A 5,515-nucleotide genomic window follows, 5' to 3' on the forward strand; every position below is an offset into this window, starting at 1 on the left:
TTATCTTGCTGGATCTGTCCGCTGCTTTTGACACGGTTAACCACCAGATCCTCCTGTCAACCCTATTGGCAAAGGGCATCTCAGGACCGCACTCCAGTGGTTTGAGTCTTATCTCTCTAGATAGGTCCTTCAAGATATCTTGGAGAGGTGAGGTGTCCAAGTCACAACATCTAACTAAATGTAAATGTAAATATATCATGGTTTATCTCACCTATATTCAAGGCTATCTGATCTGCCAGTGAGGGTCCCTCAGGAACTTACTAATATCCTCAGAAGACAGCACACTCTGAATCAGAGAGCAGAGCAGCAGTCAGAGGTTACAGAAGGTGTGGAAGAAATGCACCTTCCTGAAAATGCCAATCAGGGGAATGTACCTTAATATACCCTGTCTGTTTTTTGCTGCTGTGATGAGCCATTATTGACAAAGCAACATCCTTCACCAACTGTTGAAATTTCTCATTCCTCGCCACAAAATCTGTCTCACAGTTCACCTGAAAAGAAAAACATACATTTTATTTCAATCACACTGCATCATTTTGGGGACCAAATTACACACTGTTTGGTAAGACTGACATGTTAACATACCTCAACCATGACAGCAGCATTGTCACCCATAATGAGCCCAATCAGCCCTTCCTTGGCTTTCCGACCTTCCAGTTTACTCGCTTTGCTCCAGCAGTCTTTTTTGGCTTGTTCATGCAGCCAGATTTCTGCCTGCAAACATCAAATTTTGCAAATCATAATGAGCTCATCCTTACCATGTACAGACTTGTGGCTGCACACCCATAGTTTATGCTCATCTAAATTACATAATATACATATATATACAAAGATGACAACAACTATGACAAGGATGTGAGTTTACTGTTAGTGCTCGACAAATCAGATGACTAGTAATTGATACATAGCAACTTGTTAGAAACATTTCAGTTTAAAAAAATACAGTGGTTTTAAGTCTTTTAATTTCACTACTTGAAAGATATAAAGAAAAAAGTGGCACTTAAAATGGAAGTGAATGGTTGGCTTTTTTCTCAATAGAAAGAGACATTATATATAAGAAATAAAGTAAAAATGGCACTTACAGTGGAAGTGAATAGGGGCATTTTTAGCTGTTTTTGCAAGTACTTTTGCTCAATTTTTCTGGAAGTGAGAGACTTTTAATCAATTAACTAAATGTAATCCTTTTTTTATATTTATATATATATATATATTTTTTTTTTTTTGTATGTTGTTGACTACGCCAACGAGTAGATGGCTAATATTTGGGTTCCATGGGGAGAATGTGATGGTGACATGAAAATATTTCTTTTTACAGCCAGCTTTTAAAAATGTTTAGAAAATAGTGGACCCCACCTGTGTAACGTCATTGTTGAATTTCTCCAGTGCCTTTTTGCAGTTGATGAAGGTGTAGCCTGTAGATTTTCGTGCTTTATCTGCTGCTAAACTCGGGCAGCTGGTGTAGAGAGACTGAACATGTCGCGTGAGACATCCCTATGATGAACAACATATTATTAATATGACACATGATTTAATAATGCTCTACAGCACATTACTCAGCCGTATGGAAACCGATATACAAATACTGTCATCTGTTATTTTAAACACGCCTTTATTTGAATAACAAGCCAAATGCTTCATATCAAAACAGACTGCCATGCAAAGAGCATCATCTAAGTTAGTCAAAACATTAAAAGATTAGAGTGCGAAATATGACAAACGACTCAAAGCCCACCTTGACTACTTCTGTTCTGACAGACCACAAATAAAGAATGCAATGCCATTTCTATATCTTCCTCTGGACTAAAACAGACTTCATTACATCAGTAACTGGAATATCATTGAAGCACACTTTCTACAGAGAGAGAGAGAGAGAGAGAGAGAGAGAGAGAGAGAGAGAAACAACTTGGGAGTCACATGAAGCGCCATCTACTGCACAGGAGTTTAAACTACAGCTTAATGAAGAACAGAAGGAACAGTGTAATTCATTAAAAACAAATGAAAAGAACAAGAATAACAATGCCTAACGAAATAAAAATGTATAAATCTGCTCAAATAATAATAACAATAGTATTTTAGTGTTGTTTGGAACCAATTAGGGCTGCACGATCATGACAAAAATCATAATTGTCGATTATTCCCTTGAAATTGTAATTGATTATTAATTACACTGATTGATGTTTATACCATTGTTTGAAGCAACTTGTAATTTTTTATATTAAAATAAACAAGCTAAAAGAAAACACTCTGAAAAACTTTTTTTTGCTTTTCTATAGTATTAAGCCTCAAATGTAAACTATAGCCTACAATGGATTGGTTTCTTCTTTAAAGGCAGGGTATGTGATTTTTCAAAAACACTTTAGAAACATGCATGGTATTATAGCTAATGTTATTCTAAAACTAACATTAAAACAATTGAAAAACCCTTAAAATAACTTGTAGAAAGAAAAAAAACACATCTTGCACACAAAATAACATAAGTGGACTTTGAACGATTACGTAATTGTGGCATTCGTAATTGTAATCGCGATTAGGAATTCGATTAATTGTTCAGACCTAGAACCAATCCTAATGGGATAGTCTATACACACATGAGAAAGTAACAACAACAACATTTATTTAAAAAAGCACATTAAAACACAACTTAAATTGATTCAAATTAAAATATGTGGAAAAAACAAATCCACACTTTAAAAAGAGAACGTGTGTCAGCTCTGCACCAACGTGAAGATAAAAACCTTTGACAAAAGTGTTGTGATTGCAGTGTGAATGCCACCACCTGGTCTTTCTGACTGTTTGCACATGGAAACACTTTACAGAACACTTTCTTGCCAAGAACACATTCTTGCTAAATGGATTAGTCCATGATTTCAAGAGAGTGTTCATATTGTATTAAATGCTACAGTATATTCTATATAAATGCTATATTCATCTTTTTCACCGGATGTCTTCCATTCCTGGAGCCTGAAAACTGGATGGATTTTGGACCAGCTGACTGAAAAAGAGAATCAAATTTATTTAATTTTTTTAATCATCTCACCACTCCCTCAATTACCTTTATCCTCATAGCAACGCAGCAAGTCACCTTTATTATTAAATATTAGTAGTTATTATTACAACAGAATGTGTTGGTGCATGGGAGGAGTTCCTAAAGTTTTATTGATCTGAGATGGTATAAAAACCTGAGTCTTAATCTGCAGTTTGTGCGTCTGGATTGTCTAAAGTCCATAATGAAGGTCAGAGTGTTCATTATTAAATGCTACAGTATATTCTATATAAATGCTATATTCATCTTTTTCACCGGATGTCTTCCATTCCTGGAGCCTGACAACTGGATGGATTTTGGACCAGCTGACTGAAAAAGAGAATCAAATTTATTTAATTTTTTTATCAACTTCCTCTTTTTAATCATCTCACCACTCCCTCAATTACCTTTATCCTCATAGCAACGCAGCAAGTCACCTTTATTATTAAATATTAGTAGTTATTATTACAACAGAATGTGTTGGTGCATGGGAGGAGTTCCTAAAATTTTATTGATCTGAGATGGTATAAAAACCTGAGTCTTAATCTGCAGTTTGTGCGTCTGGATTGTCTAAAGTCCATAATGAAGGTCACCCTCATCCTCTTTCTCACCATCACCCTGATCTCTCAGGGCTACAGTGGTAAGTTTATACCTTCAATTTCCATCCTGATTATACATTTTTAAGTTATTAAACTAAACATGTTCATGTATCTTTTGTTCTTGTACACCATAGTAATTATCCCAGTGTTCCTTCTCTCTCTTTCTCAGATTCTCTGGACTTCTGTAAGTGTGGAATTGTGATACTGAATTTTACACTAATGTTTTCTATTTAATTTTTTTTCCTCATAATGATTCATACCCAAATCTCCTTAATCAAATCCTGTGCCTTATGTCTAATTGTTCTATGTTTTACTCAGTACTATCAAGCTCTAATACTAATACAAATAATAGGTTACTGACATGCCTCTGGGTGATAGATCTTTTCTTTCACATAAAATGTAACTGAAAATGAAACATTTTAGTGACGCTTTAGCAGTCAGCATGTGAAATATATCTCACCTCCTTCAAGGCTCACTTTATTGTAAAGGAAGATGTGGAGAGTTATATGATGCCTTGAATTACTGCCACTGCGATTTATAATGCCAGCAGCATGGGGACTGCTGCGATGACTATAAAAAGCAGTGTGGTCGTCGAGGTGAGCTTCATCATCTGTAATTCTGTAAGACATTAGATATTAAGCGTCAAAGGGTCAACAAAATCAGAACAAATACATTCTCAGAAAAAAAGATACAAAGCTGTCAGTGGGGTGGTACCAGTAAAAAAGGCTAAAAGGTATGTCTTTGTACCTTATTTACCCCTAAATAGTACATATTTGAAAGTACATATTACATATAATACCTAAAGTGTATATGTTAGTACCTTTTAATTTGTACCTTTTTTTCTGAGAGTGTAGGTTTAACAAGGTACGTTAACAACTTGTACGTTAAAGCTAAAGTAAAGTTAAATGTTGCTGTTCTGTCAAGCCAAACTGGACTGAAGTTTGTAGTTTAACAAATATAATTTAAAACTCCTTGTCTATGTTCAATTAGACAAAAGGCACAAACGAATAGCGAATCAGAAGAATCACATACACTGATGAATCATTCAAAGTAATTCTAAAAAAAACACAGACAGGTTTTATTCGTCTCTTAAATACAGTACAATTCTCAAGGTCTGTTGAGTCACGTGCACGGGGCACAGGCGTAGCTTGACGTTTGAGTTTGGGGGGGCCAAACCGAACCGGTGGATTTGGTCAGACGTACTTTTAAACACATTTTAGTTTTGCTATAGTAAATCTACAAGGCCCCCCTGGCCCCCCCACAAGCTACGCCCATGGGCAAATCAGCATGCATAAAAATAAGAGAAAGATTTAGTTCTAAATATTAGGGGGTTATCTGTGATAAGGTACTCAGTGACCCTGAGTCCTGTTTATTTTGGATCCCAAAAGTGGCATGAAACTCAGCTGTGTTCACTTCTATAGTTTCACACACTTTGTTAATCTCAAAATTCATTCCAAAATACTAAACACCATGTTTCCTATTATGTAATTAATCACAGTTTCAGTTTAGTTATTTGTATGAGGAACACTTGCAATAATATTCAGACAAAAGGAACTGTCATCTATTTATTTATTTTCATAAAACATTATTTTTTTAGTCTACAAATGCCACAGGTAAGCTATATTCATGAAGGGGAGGAGGAGGACGTAGTGAAGGGAGAGGAGGAGGACGTGGTGAAGGGAGAGGAAGAGGACGTGGTGAAGGGAGAGGAGGAGGACGTGGTGAAGGGAGAGGAGGAGGACGTGGTGAAGGGAGAGGAGGAGGACGTGGTGAAGGGAGAGGAGGAGGACGTGGTGAAGGGAGAGGAAGAGGACGTGGTGAAGGAGGAGGACGTGGAGGAGGAGGAGGAGGAGGGAGAAGAAGGGCAAGGAGACAAGCAGTCTCAGATGAAATT

At 36.4% G+C, this 5,515-nt stretch overlaps 1 long non-coding RNA gene and 1 pseudogene across 1 annotated transcript in view; one reads left to right on the forward strand and one right to left on the reverse strand.

Annotated features, from left to right (window-relative positions):
* LOC107748415 (uncharacterized) overlaps positions 1-905 on the forward strand; it is an 8,674-nt gene extending 7,769 nt beyond the window's left edge. Inside the window, exon 3 of the long non-coding RNA XR_001640926.1 lies at positions 895-905. This is a non-coding gene — a long non-coding RNA (uncharacterized LOC107748415). The remainder of the gene's footprint in view (positions 1-894) is intronic.
* LOC107748413 (elongation factor Ts, mitochondrial-like) overlaps positions 1-1,781 on the reverse strand; it is a 2,954-nt pseudogene extending 1,173 nt beyond the window's left edge.
* Positions 1,782-5,515: the final 3,734 nt, after the last annotated feature.

The sequence above is a fragment of the Sinocyclocheilus rhinocerous genome, unplaced genomic scaffold, assembly GCF_001515625.1.
Source record: "Sinocyclocheilus rhinocerous isolate Xijiao unplaced genomic scaffold, SAMN03320098_v1.1 scaffold890, whole genome shotgun sequence".
Classification (NCBI taxonomy): Eukaryota; Metazoa; Chordata; class Actinopteri; order Cypriniformes; family Cyprinidae; genus Sinocyclocheilus; species Sinocyclocheilus rhinocerous.